General features: G+C 41.6%; 1 long non-coding RNA gene across 1 annotated transcript in view; it reads right to left on the bottom strand.

Moving 5' to 3' along the window:
* The window catches only part of LOC142775001 (uncharacterized), a 32898-nt gene extending 25996 nt beyond the window's left edge, over window positions 1-6902 (bottom strand). Inside the window, exon 1 of the long non-coding RNA XR_012886623.1 lies at window positions 6775-6902. This is a non-coding gene — a long non-coding RNA (uncharacterized LOC142775001). The remainder of the gene's footprint in view (window positions 1-6774) is intronic.
* Window positions 6903-15081: the final 8179 nt, after the last annotated feature.

A 15081-nucleotide genomic window follows, 5' to 3' on the forward strand; every position in this document is an offset into this window, starting at 1 on the left:
AAACAGGGCGGAACGGCCATAAACGGCAATGGAATACGCGCGTCGCACGCGTTGGTTTACAAGTCCACGATAAAAAAAAATGAGATGGAAACCACTTTTAGGTTATGCCAATGAACAAATGCCTCTTCTCGTTTATGAAACAAATTATTTTATGCACCCATTGTCAGCTGCACGCTTTCAGAATAATCTGCTGTCGAGCGGTGCTTCGCATATCGAGTTTGCTGGCGCACTCATATAACTACATATGTGTTACTGGGAGCTAGGTTTTTTGCAATGTAATAGTTGCAGACAGTGTTCAAAAAGAAACCACAAGCTAATGTGTAAAGCACTTATTCATTTTATTAGGCACACATCCATCACGCCAACATTTGATCAGCAAAAGGATGTATGTTTTGGCTAGTTGTCATTTCTGTCAAGCGTAGCGCGGATTTTTTAAAAACACAAGACCATGCTCATATTGTTCTTTTGCTCTGTTTTGCCCTTGTTAAAAGCTCGCGAGATGCGTGACAAAGTAACATTACACTATAGTGCTGCGCGTATTGTTGACAGGATTGAGAGGTTAAGCTACGCCCACCTATATATATATATATATATATATATATATATATATATATATATATATATATATATATATATATATATATATATATATATATATATATATATATATATATATATATATATATATATATATATATATTATATATAGGTTAGTCTGACGAAGGCTGGTCGAAACGTAAAAAACCTTTCTGTTTTTCGACGTGTGTCTTCTTTTTATTCATACTATTTACCAGCGTCCAGAAAGTTATTCCCTGCAACAATATATATATATATATATAAGCGTAATTCACACAACGAACGTTTCAGCACACTTTCGACCAACGTTTCGGCCGTGGGACCGGCCTTCGTCTGGGATTCCCAGACAAAGGCTGGTCCCACGGCCGTAACGTTGGTCTAAAGTGTGCTAAAACGTTCGTTGTGTGAATTACGCTTCTTTTGACGCTATCAAAGTCAGCGTGATACTTCTTATAGCTCCCCATATATATATATATATATATATATATATATATATATATATATATATATATATATATATATATATATATATATATATATATATATATATATATATATAGGCAGGCATGGTGGTTGAGTGGCTGTATCGTTGCATATAGTAGTCCAGTAGATCCTCCGTGAGCGGTCACAACGTGGTTTATTTCACCGTTTTGATCTAGAGTCTGGCCTTCATCCTGATGAAGGCCAGACTCTAGGCCGAAACGTCGAAATAAACCACGTTGTGACCGCTCAAGGAAAATCTACTGGACTATCTATCTATCTATCTATCTATCTATATATATATATATACATATATATATATATATATATATATATATATATATATATATATATATATATATATATATATATATATATATATATATATATATATATATATATATATATATATATATATATATATATATATATATATATATATATGCGTGTGTGTGTGTCAGCAAATTACTAGAACATATAGGAGGTACTTAAGTAAATTGTAATTTTCCCAGAGTTACAGAACTCGAACCAATTTACAGGCAAAGCCAAAACCGAAGCACCGATCTGACAAACTCCAGGAGACGTAATCCCAAGTGAACCGTTTAAAAATCGATTGCAATATTGTTAGTTCTGCATACTATTTATCAACTTCGGTTGGCGACATTTGTTGTCATGGCAAGCGCAACCATGTTCCACTTCATGCAATGGCACTATCATAGATCACATTTTGTCTAACCTCATTAGTCCTCCTGAAGCAGCTGTCATCGAGGTGCCTGTCACAGATCATTATCCTATTTATGCAAGTATAGGCATCTCCAATAATAATAAAATAAGTCGATGCTTCAAGAATATCTTAAATACTGCATCATTCATTAACATCATCGAGCAGTGTGATTGATTGATTGATATCTGGGGTTTAACGTCCCAAAACCACCATATGATTATGAGAGACGCCGTAGTGGAGGGCTCCGGAAATTTAGACCACCTGGGGTTCTTTAACGTGCACCCAAATCTGAGCACACGGTTCGAGCAGTGTGATTGGTCGGCAGTTAAGAAATGCAATAGTGCTGAAACAGCCTACCAACAATTTTCCTCCATCATTTCAAATGCAGTCACGGCCGCTTCAACATTAGTAGTAAGCAGAAAAAAGTACCTTGTCCCAATTAATCCGTGGTTGACACCTAACCTGTTAAAATGTCTTCGGAAAAAGGATAACTTATAAAAAAAGACGAAAAAGTGCCCTTTCAATGTTCACTTTCGAAAGCGCTATAAAGAATATTCAAACACATTAGGAAAGTTACTTAAAGCTCCTAAATTAATGTATTTCGAAGATAAAATAAAGCGAGCCGGAAATGACGTTAAGCAGCAGGGGAAAACTGTAAACAGTTTTCTTGGCAGGACTACGGTACATTCAGAGATAACCTTGTTTCACTCAGAAAAATGTGTGATCGATAACCCATCTGATATCGCGGACTCTTTTAATGACTCATTCGGCATTGATATTCCTCAAACACACTTGTTCACGATTACCACATTCATTCTTCCTTTATCCCACGTCACCCGAGGAAGTGTTCACCGTTATCAATAGTATTAGGAATACAAGCGCTGGTCTCGATAAGTTCCTTGCTGCCGACATGAAACTGATAGCTCATTTAATCTGTGATGCATTATGTCATATTATAAATCTTGGATTTGGAACTGGGTTCTTCCCTACATCTCTGAAAAAAGCAAAAATTATTCCCGTTTTTAAAAAAGGCGACAAGCGTTTAATCTCCAAATACCGGCCTATAGCAATTATTTCATTCTTCAGTAAGGTCGTAGAAAAGCTTTTTGCGGGACGTTTACGGTGTTATGTAGACGATTTCACATTCTTTCTAACAAACAGTTCGGTTTCAGGCCCGGATACTCAACTGAACTCGCCATGATATCGCTAACAGAGGAAATTAAATATTCTATTGACCGCGGTAGTGTTGTTGGAGGCGTTTTTCTTGACCTTTCAAAAGCATTTGATTCTATTTCGCACGACATTTTATTTCAGAAACTAGAATCAATTGGTGTATCTGGCGTCCCACTAGAACTGATTCGTAACTATCTGCGTGATCGAGAACAAATGGTATATGTGTCCGGTACCTTTTCCAACCCTAAAACCATAAACATCGGTGTTCCGCAGGGTTCAATTTTGGGCCCGCTTTTCTTTTTAATTTATATAAACGATCTTCTTCAATGTCTAGCACATTCGTCCTGTATACTCTATGCGGACGATACCACTATATTAACTACAGATAAAGACGTTGACTCGATGTTCAAACTAAATACCGACCTGATAAATATCGTTAAGTGGTTGAATAAGAATAAATAAACATAAATGCTAAAAAGTCAAACTTCGTTGTATTTTCGTCACCTAATCAAATTATACCTAGGAACCCCTCTGTCTTCGTACCTCTAGTACAATGTTTCTCGGGGTCAAATTAGATGAACATTTAAAGTTTAATTCACATGTTTTAGAGCTTACGCGGAAAAGCCGCATATGCCATTCGAATATTTCTAAAAGTTCGCCCGTTCTTTCGTTTTGAAATATTGTTGTCACTTTACTACGCTTTCTTTCACAGCAACATAATCTATTGCATTTCATCATGGGGAAATACGTATGCCACTCATTTATCAGCCATCCAACATCTTCAAAACCAAGCATTGAGAATAATAACGTTCAGTGCCTTCATGTCCAATGCATCATCCTTACTCTGTTCGCATGGAATTTTATCAGTTCAGAAGCTGGCTAAATATTTTCTCGGCATTACTATTTACAAATATGTGAATGGAAAACTTCCGATTCCTTTACTACATTCAAGTCAGGTTCCTCAGGCGTCATCGATTCGTTTTGCAAAGGCTAATAACTCCCTTTTACCCAAACCTATAGGACTAATTATGGCAAGTTTACCACAAAATCTTCATCTGTTTCCCTGTGGAATTCTTTTCCTTTGGAGATCAAAAATAGATCCCTCGAAATGTTTAAAAAAGGCTTGCGTTCGCACTTATTAAATTCTTAATGCATGATATTATATGAATTGAATGTTATTGCATTTTCCTGTTAGTTTTTTTGTGCTCATCGGTACACCTTGTATAAGTTATGTTCGCTATTTCGTGTTTATCTGTACATTTTGTATATCTTAATTTTTCTATCCTTACCGTGATAATGCTTGATATTATACAGAGTGAATGTTATTGCATTTTGGTGTTAGTTTTTGCATGCTTTGCTGTACATTTTTTATAACTTATGTTCGCTATTCCGTGCTTATCTGTACATTTTGTATACTTTAAATTTTCTTTCCTTACCACTCTTTACTATTGCGTTGTATCTCTCATGTATGATTTTATAGCAGGTCTCACTCACAGTCTCACGACTTTGAGACCTCCTTCTGTATTTGTACATAACACATGCACTTGTATCACTTGTATTTCAATTCTGAATAAACTATCGAAAACAACCTTCAGAGCCTATAAACGACGTAGCTCTATGTTTGATATAACGCCTCTAACTCACTCTGGCAACCTCGTCTATCAGCATTTTGGTTTTACTTTTGTCGGCAAGATATAGAATGGATTTCAAAGGTGTTTCATTTTGTTTTAGACGCGATCCCTTATTTTCGTGACTACATTCTATTGAATCTACGTTAAGGAGGTAGTAACTAGTAGGTTTTTGCAGATGTGCTGGAAAAGCAGGAAAAATTCAAGGTACACTGCCAGGCCACAGTCTGGTTGTTTGCCCCGTTATGTCGCAGCAGCCTCCTTCAAAGTGAATGGGACAGAGGTGGTCACCGTCGTTAGCCCTCTAACTATTTCTCCGAACAGCAGGTTCCCAGACCGAACGCAGCGCACTGACTTTCAGAAACCTGTAACACGAATAATCACTGCATGAAATATTCTGTACGGTTGCGAATTGCTCGATAAACATGCACCGAATTCGATATTACTTCGCCAAAAAATATTCGTGCACGCCGGCAGTCTTGTCTTGTAAGACAACCCCAGACAACTTGGAACTAAAAGGTCAGTGAGACGTGCTACTCGTTCCAATACTTGATACGTGCAGACCACAAGTACTTTGTGCTTCGTCCCTAAACTTAAAACTCCCAGACAACGTCGTGTTAGTGAGCCTTTATGGGCTTAAAATTACTATCCATGCAGCTATACGCATGTATTACACGCATGCGCACCTTTCATATAGTTCATAATTTAACAGCATACGCCGAAAAACAGGTGATTCTCAGCGAACGAAGTGAGAATACTTGCACGGGAAAATTGATCGCTGGCGTATTCTTGATGGGATTTTTGCAGCCATAAGCGACGCACGAAGTCACCATGGCCTTGTAAAATCTTTCTCTGCTTTACAAAAGCACGTCACAGTCTCCAAAAGCCATTGCGAGGGCGAATCTACGAAGCGCACTTTGTCGTCTGCTTCCGAGTTTTTCCTTTACCAATATGGCGGCGACCAGCGTCACTTACGAGGGTGCACCTCCGCTCCAGAAGCCATGAGGTGCGTTCGATTCGCCTGCACCACGTGAACCAGTTCACGGGGTGCTGAACTTTGCCATTCGTTTCAACGATGCAGCATTGACGACCTCTGAACCCTGCCATTTGTTTCAAAAGGTGCAGAAGAGATGCAGCATTAGTTCACGATTTTCGTGCGCCTCCTATACGATGATGGTGCTGGCTTGGTGCAGCCGCGTGCAGCTGAGCAGACGACGCAGCACTTAGGCGTAGGCGGCGTACCCGCCTCCCCTAACGTGGTGTGTTTTGCCAAGGAGTTTGCGCTTCATAAACTGTCCACATGTGCGGTTTGCCATCGTTGAGTGTTAGCTGAACGGTGTAAATTAAGCGAACAGAAATAAGGCCTGCACCTTGTTGGCACATGTCATTCGTTTCGGGGGTCGCGCTATGCCTGCACCGCTGAACTCGCGCTGCACAATTTCTGAACTTCGCGTGCACAGCCGCCCCACCACGGTGGTCTAGTGGCTAAGGTACTCGGCTGCTGACCCGCAGGTCGCGGGTTCGACTCCCGGCTGCGGTGGCTGCATTTCCGATGGAGGCGGGAATGTTGTAGGCCCGTGTAATCAGATTTGGGTGCACGTTAAAGAACCCCAGGTGGTCGAAATTTCTGGAGCCCTGCACTACGGCGTCTCCCATAATCATATGGTGGTTTTGGGATGTTAAACCACGCATATCAATGAATCAATCACGTGCACAGCCGTGAACCGGTTCTAATTGGTGCAGGTGAATCAAACAGACCCATAGTATCGAACCTCTTTGGTGTGCTCCTAGCAGACGAAATGCCAGTGTGCGTGACGTCACCATTTTTTGTGAAAGCAGCATCAGCTGTGCAGCGGCCTCGACGTGGCCGCGAGGTAGCACTGACAGCACTACAATTTGGTAGGCTTTTCACCCATTTTGAACAACGTTTGATAGCGTATATAATAATCAATATTACAGATATTCATTCGCAATTCAGATGCGTTTTAGGTCGTCAATCGCTACTAGAGGGTCGATAGCTACTCGTTGGTGCAAAAATCTTGACATGTGTGAATTTGATGTCAGTGCTCCTTTAAGCCTGCCTTCCTGATAGGTATGGCAGGAGTATACTGTTTTCGAACAAAGACGCCCATATATACCAAGACTCCCAATTTTAGAAGCACCCTAAATGCAAATCAGAATGTGAATATTTACTCGAAGATAAGTTTTGGTGCTGTGAACACCTGAGAGACATGACAGGATAATCCGTGTTGCCTTGGTAGTGAACCAAATTGGTGTCGCAGGAGACGAGAACGATGGCCCTGTCGGAGCGACGATGACACCTGAAACATTACGATATATGTAGAGATCTCATTTAAATGCTGCATGCACAGTCGTTAGGATGTGCTCAAATCACAGTAGCAGAATGAGTAGGAATGAACAGTAAACAGTAAACAGGAAACTGTAATACATATTTCACAATAACTATTGTTCTTCCTATAACTACATAATGGAAAGAAGTCATTTTATGTGAATTTCACGCAGTGCACATGTGACTCACAATTTCGTACATAGAAGAGAGCCTCAAACGTTGTGCGAGTAATGCGAAAAAAAGCTTGTTACCGTGAATCACATTTTCGTAACCTCGACTACATTCGAGAACCATCTGACCTATACAAAACACTTGGGTTGGATCCTCTAAATACCTTCGTACTATGGGTACGAAGTAATATTTTGACTAACAACACAAATGAGCCCTTAAATTTACATTTGTTTCCTTCGTACTTGGGTTATGCGATTATGAAATTTTCAACTTCGTAGCGAATCTGAATAACTAACAACAAGGGCGAGTTAAATGAAATATTAACAAAAACAGTACAAAGGTTCTTTGAAAACCAAAACAAATTCGCCGATAAGAAATGTGTTCTTTGAAAGGAAAGGTTATTTTTACTTTTCAAAGCTGACGAATAACATGCGACGAGCAGCACATTCTTTCTTAGTATTTTTATGGCAGTCTATAAAATGACTTCGAGCCATTCGCCGCTTATCGTTGAAGCACACTGGACCTGAAGTGAGGCTGAATTATGATTTTCTGCGTCATATTAGAGCGCGGCTCTTATTGAGCCGAAGGTTACGCGAAATCCTTTGTGTGCACAAGGTATCAACGGCTCCCGCGGAGGGGCTCCGTTAGCTGCTTTGAAGTTCACGCAGCGTCCGCAGTTTCTTTTTGACCGGTACGCTTGCAATGCTTCTTTTCTCCGTATTTTCCCGGCGTTCTCGGGATACTTTTGTTTTGCAAAAAGGTAGGCAGCTTAGAGTTCAGAAAAACAATGAGGCTTTGTGCCGGGTTATATATAAAACATGGTAAGGTGCAAACTTTTCTATTTCCGAAGGCAGACCTGGAAGGTAGCCCCGAAAATAAAGCCCGACGTAGCAAAGCTATTCTTCGCGTCATGTATTTGCGTTTTTTATGCTTCCTTCATATTTATTTCTCTTTTATCGCTCTATAGGTGCTTTCGGCGTGCTTTGGAGAATCACGTCACAATTTTCCGAGCAGTGAGGCATATTTATTTTTATTTATTTTGTTACCCTCAATCGCCGAAGCTTTACAGAGGGGAGTGGGTTACAACATGAAAAATATACGTGCTATTTTATACATGAACAAAACTAAAAAAAAAAAAAAAAAAAAAAAAAAAACCTCTACTCAATGAGGCGCAACAAAAGTGAAACGTAAAAATAAGGAAATCACAATGAGCAAATAGTGAATGTAGTAAAATTATACAGTACTAGCAAAAAAGTGTAAAAGTAAGGGAAATGACACGCACACACAAAAAATCAAGAATCCACTGGAAAACGCTGGCATCTTGACACGTGGAGACAGAACTTCGTAAGGAGGGGAATAGATCGGATGACTAAGGAGAGCTATCGCGAAATAGGTGAGCTGATAAAGAATGACGAAAGAGGGAGTGATCAGAGATGGAAACGATGTCACCTGGTAGCCGATTCCAATCGTTTGATGTGACCGGTATGAAGGAGCAAGAAAATGTGTTTGTGTAGCAAAAAGTACCTTTAACCTTGTGTTCATGGTCGATCCGAGAGGAGTGATATGTGGGAGGCGTAATGAGCTCATTACGCAGTGATGGATGATGGTAGGTCTTATGGAAAAGGCAAAGGCGGAAGTACTTGCGACGCAGTGATAGAGGTGGCAGTGACAAGTGGTGCTTCATTGCTGTTACGCTTGATGTACGGTGATAATCCGATAGAATAAAACGTGCAGCGTTATTTTGAATTAGCTCAAGGTGCCTAATCAAGTTTTCGTGGTGAGGGTTCCAGATTGCAGCAGCGTACTCCAATTTCGAGCGCACGAGGGTTTTATAAAGAAGCATCTTCAAGGAAAGTGGGGCGTTGCTGAAATTTCGACGTATGTATCCCAATGTACGGTTAGCATTGTTCGTGATGACGTTAATATGGGCATTCCATGTTAGATTGAAAGAAATGGTGACGCCTAAGTACCGGTATGACGACACTTGGTCAAGATAAACATCACCCAGTTTGTATGTTGAGGAGTTATTAGGCTGGCGGGAGACTGTCATTAGCTTGCATTTTTTGGGATTTAATTTCATAAGCCATTTATCGCACCAATTCCTAATGTTATTTAAGTCTGTCTGCAAGATGTTCCTATCATCATCGGTACGTATTTCCCTGTAAAGCACACAGTCATCGGCATATAAATGAACGGATGAAGAAACGCAGTCAGGGAGATCATTAATATATATTAAAAACAGCAGAGGTCCCAGAACTGAGCCTTGCGGGACACCCGATGTTACACTTATTTCCGGCGAGTCATGACCGTTAACAGTGACGTACTGAAGACGGTTTGTTAGAAAGTAGTTGAGCCATGCCAGTACATTCGAGTCAAGGTTGAGAGAGGAGAGCTTATGCATTAGTAAAGCGTGATTGACTTTTTGTTTCAGAGAAAAATATTGCAACATAGTCATCTATAGCAGCATATTAAACAGCACAAGCCTTCTCTTGTGATAAAATAACCGTCACAACAATGTACTCTCAAAGACTCTTGCTGTCTCAGAAATATCCCTTTTCCCTCTGCCACTGCCCCGTCCACTCAGGAAAAGAGTATACGAAGTGCTCGTTAGGAGCAAACATGAATTTGCTTCCCCTTACTCGTTAAAAGGGTTTCCAAATTAGCCCTATAGATTGAGTAGAACACTTTGGCCCACGGTTCATTTTATATGAATATGATAAACATCTCTGCTTTACTCGCACGAATCCATCTCTTGAAGTAGCACTACTTTAAGGGACGAAGAAATTCATAAAGCCAATCGCACGATTGCGGCTATTATACTAAATATATTTTAGGTATACTCATCTGTATAGCGTGATACTATTTTGGTCCATCAGAATCTGTCTTCCCTAATTCATTAATGAAAACTGTTCAGCATCTATAGTCAAGAATCCGATAAAATCACGTCTGGTCGAAGACAATCATAGTGGAATAAAATAAAAACGGCGACCAAGGCAAAACGCAAAAAATAAAAAAAACATTTTGATTTCTAGACGGGAGTCTTATTGACAAAGAGAACCATTATCAGCTCTAATTGTGAGCAGGGCTTCCGTGTAGGTAGCCCAAACGTCTTCTTCAAATGCTTGTGTATATTCTACCTTGGTCAGAGTTTTTGTTTTATTCCATTCAATGGCCTATATGGTTAACTGCCTGCATTTATTATATTGTTTGTCCCATCTGCTCTATCACCTAGTGAATATACAAAGCCTTCCTGAAGCTGTGCTTTCGAGCACAAGACAGCGAAATGCAGAGTATTTCACATCGATTTTTTGTTTATTATACTAAAAAGCTTTTCAGGAAATACTCCGTGTTTTTTCTGACCTGTATACATTAGTTGGTTTAAACAGCGATGGTTTTTTGGCTCCGTCTTGAACGCTCTATGGTCTAGATTGCTGTCGATGTTTATTACCGCGTTGATTACTGGGCATACCTGGATATACAAACAGCGCAAACAAAAAATATGGTCAGAGCTTTACTACGGAAGCAATACAAAAGGAATGAAAAAAGCGCTGTACCAGCTTGCCCAACTTTCCACGCTTCATATTTAAACCAAAGCACCAGTTTCCTTTCATCGTTTTGTGACTCTTCTCTGCAGAGTGTAGTCGGTTTCTGCTTCCTTGAAGTTTAGAGGCTGAAAAAGGGGCATCGGGAACTCCCAGGACAAATAATGAACAACTTTGTTCATCTGTCCGCTGTGGATCTACCAGATATTACTGGGGGCGACCATGTTATCTTGTTTAGCATTAATTTCTTTGAAAAAATGTTCTACTAATTTCACATTTATTTTATGACATGTCTTTCTTCCCCCTTCCCCTCCCTTTTACCATTATTTGATGTAATGGATTGTAAGCCGTTTATGGTAAGAGATGAGAATACGATGGTGATAATTACTGTCGCTGGAACTTCCTCTCAAACAGAATGATGAGTCACGCTGTTTGCATGAAAGAGTACTACTTTCAAGAGTCTTTGGCAATCGTTCCTCTTGCCTTTTCCCCTCATCAGCGTTTTTTCAGCTGTTGTGGAGACCTGGGGCCCCTAAACAGAGATAGAGATAACATATACAGCCGCGGCCGCGTCCAGCCACCAGCAAGGTATATACAGACTGGTAGCGAATGCTCCATAGAAGCCCATGCGTTCACAAAATGGCGGCTGATCAGCTGCTCATGGAGCTTAGCGCCATCTTTGTGAGGAGGGAACACTTCCGGCGGAACAAAATGTAAAGCGGATGCGATGAAATAGCTGGTAAACAAGTGACGTAGGCACTATAGCATTAAATTTGATCTCAATCTACTTTTAACAGGCCCTTCATCGCTAAGGACTCGTGCTAAGGCCACCACCGGCGAGTCATCCATGAGTTCACTTCCAAGTCCACGCCAGGTAATCTAGTACGACTCATGACTAAATAGTGATGTTCAAGAGTACTACGCCTTGGTTTTACATGGAAACCTATTCTTCTAACTTTTATTCGCCCTTCGTGGCATGTTCCGCCTTTGAATTAAGGCAACCAACAGCGTAGCAGCGTATGCATGTGATATCTGCAGCATGGCTAATTTGTTTCACACATACGCTGGTTCTTTAGCATGCACAATGCTTGTGAGTTTCTGTTTAACAGGAAGAAATTACTCCTAGTCACGCCAAAATGACGACATTTTAGTTTCATTCAATGGTCACAATAGCTCAAACATATTACAGTGCGCAAAATGGTAATAAGGACAGAAAATCTGTGGACACTCCCTGCATTATGTTTTTCCTATTTTTTTGCGTTAGCCCTACCACGCAGGTCTAGTAGCTAAGGTACTCGGCAGCCGGTATTCGAACCCGTAGGTCGCGGGATCGAATCCAGGCTACGGCGGCAGCAATTCTGATGAAGGCCGAAATGCTGTAGGCCCATGTGCTCAGACTTGGGTGCATGTTAAAGAACACTATGGAGGTGGTCAAAACTTCTGGAGTCCTCCACTACGGTGTCTCTCATAATCATATAGCGGTTTGCGGACGTTGAACCCCACCTATCCATCTGATCAATTATTACGCACCGTTCCGCTGCCCGTTGAGCACTCCACTGATGACGTTCACCAACGATAAAACACAACTAACAATTTCGCGCACAACAGAGAACGCAAGCAAGCGCAGAATACTAACACGTGATGGAGTGTGTCTTCGCAGACAAATTTCACGAACGGGCCTTGCCATGTATACTACGTAGTGCAAAGGCTGCACTGAGTAATGATAGCCTGGGCAGAGGGCGGTAGAAAAAAAGAGTTTTCGTAATAATAAAAACCGCCATGAATGTTTTGTTTATTACACCAAAATAGTATTGTTCGGGAAAAGAAATCTGATTTCTAAAGCCTACCGATTGCTTCTACTTTGAATTAAACTTGGTTTTTCACTATTACTATTTGTTCCTTCCACACACAGTCGCACTTCGATTACAGCCTCCCATAACTTCCCATGCTGATGTCACTGGCCATAGCTTCTGAACCACTTTTCGGCCGCAGCTTTCCGACCTACTTTAATAGACCTTGCGGCCGGCATTGCTCTGCTGCACGAGATCTTGCGGCCATTGCAGGTTGTGACGGCACGCGCATAGGAACATGTGTGGTCAAACAGACATGCTGACATAATGTGCACGGGTGACTATGTTGGAAGGTGTGCTTTTTTAGCAGTAGATCTACGATTCCTCAGGGTGCTTGTGTCACATGCATTACGAAGAGCATTTTGACTGATCAAACGCGCCCGCATTAACGATGCAAGCTTCGTGGCTGTTTTGAGGCATGTGATTACATAAAGATACGATGATGCCTACAGCTGCGCAAAAAAAGAAAATTCTAGATGGGCACAAAATCAAAACGTGTCAAAAGAAGTGCATTGTTTTGAAGCGTGTGTTATCAATCTAAACGCACTTTGTCTTATGAAATATATATGACGAAAGCGCCCAGACGGAGCGCAGATTTTTGGTTTAACAAGCACACCTTCGAAGGCTGTCACCTGTGCAGAGCACGCCTGCATGTCTGTAAGGCCGCGCATGCTCCTGTGCATGCGACGTCACAACCCACAATGGCCGCAAGGTGTCGTGCCGCAGAGCAAGGCCGGCTGCCCGCGCGCTATACGCAGACATGGCCACGGCGGTACCCAACAAAAAGGCTTGCTAGAAAACCGCCGGAATTAGCAATTTTCTTGTTATTTTGTTACAAAGCAGTGTTTAGCGATAGGTTTTGTTTGTATGAAGAGCAACCATTTCACCTCGTTGGATCAGTGGAGGGTGCTTGGCTGCTTACCCGAAGGCCCCGGGTTCGATACTAGCCGCCGTGATCACAGTTCTGTGGAGGCGAAATGGTTGATGCCTATGTAGTGTGCGATGTCAGGGCACGTCTAAGAACGTGCTACGTGGTCCAAATTGGAGCCCTCCCCTACGGCGTCTCTCATAATCATATCGTTGTTTTGAGACGTAAAAACCCAACATATTAATATTGTGAGCTAAAGCGGTTTTAGTCAGCTCTCGGGTTTGTTGAAACACACATTCTACGAACAGCAAACACATCTGTGTTAAATCAAATTGGGTAGTCATGTGCCGCATGTCGGTCTGCCGCCACCTGACTATCAGGACAGGCGCGCTAGAGTGAAATTTGAGGCCTTCCTACACAGCGATAAAGGGGAGATGCTTGAAGCTTGAAGTTTCTGGCCACGTATGTACAAAACATCCATAAAACTCAAGGATGGTGGGATTAAAGCAGCTTATAAGAAGCTTCACTGTTACCACCTCCCCGAACAACAACAGCAGCAGTATGACAAGAAATTCCTCTTGCTACAATGCTAAAAAAGAAATGAACAGAGAAATCGTGTGAAAATCTTCAAGAAACACACATTTTAAGAACACAAAGGCAAGGTTAACATTCATAATATCAGTTGAAGTATTTCGTTTTTATAACATAACGTAGGTTTGCATCGCGTGTGTTTTCTCAGACCGTTCGCATCAGTAGGCGATGTTTTAGTTTATTCGCACATCTTTTATTTGTTTAGTGTTTTGAGAAGTCAGTAGGAGGGAGCCCGAGGACCTTGGTTTGTGCTTGGTCGTGTAACTGACCAATTCTCGGTGTGTTGGTTTAGGCGAGATGATTGGTTGGTTGTCGAGTTTGCGACGTTCCTTATATGAGAAGTACCATTAGTCCTTTCGCGTTTAAAACACACAAGGACTGATACTCATATTGGTGGTCAACTCGCATAATTTTTAACTTCGGAAATAGATCCCGTGTATGTTCATTGTAGGGTACATCAGCAACAGCCAATATTTCTTACTTCTGCAGTGTGGCTAGATGAACTAAAGGGTTTTTGTACTGATTCACAGAACGAGGGAGCAACAGCGCAGAGGCAAAGTATGTAGTGCATGATACATGCCGCGACAAGTTGGCCACGTTCAAGTAGCCCACCACAATCAGCATGGCACAAGCTCCAGACAAGACCCGGCTGGCATGCGCCACGCACTCGTGCGCTTGGGCTACGAGGAATAGGAATATAGTTGGATCTGTGCAACTCGACTACTGAGACTTCGACGATTATAGCCATTAGACTCTTACAAGTTCACCCTAAAAAATACGCTTGTTTTCCAAGCCTGTCTGCCTCAGCATTGCTACATTTCTGGTGGAAGTGTTGAGTATGAATTGAAGCCCCGCGAGCTCAAGACAGCGTATCCCCGACGACCAGCGGGTCAACCCCGTGGAAGTGACTCCTCTACACCAGAGGGCAAGTCGCCGTTTTCGAGGTGACTCACCTGGGTTCAGTCTTCTTCACTTCACATTAAGGGGAATTCAAACGATGGACGCCACCCCTATGACTAGCCAGGTAACACCGGCACAAGTGTTCATCAGCCAACCACACCTATCACCAGTATTCCACGGCGACTCGTACGAGGACGTGGAAGATTGTTTGAACCTGTTTCAGAAAGT

This window comes from Rhipicephalus microplus, chromosome X (assembly GCF_043290135.1).
Source record: "Rhipicephalus microplus isolate Deutch F79 chromosome X, USDA_Rmic, whole genome shotgun sequence".
Taxonomy (NCBI): Eukaryota; Metazoa; Arthropoda; class Arachnida; order Ixodida; family Ixodidae; genus Rhipicephalus; species Rhipicephalus microplus.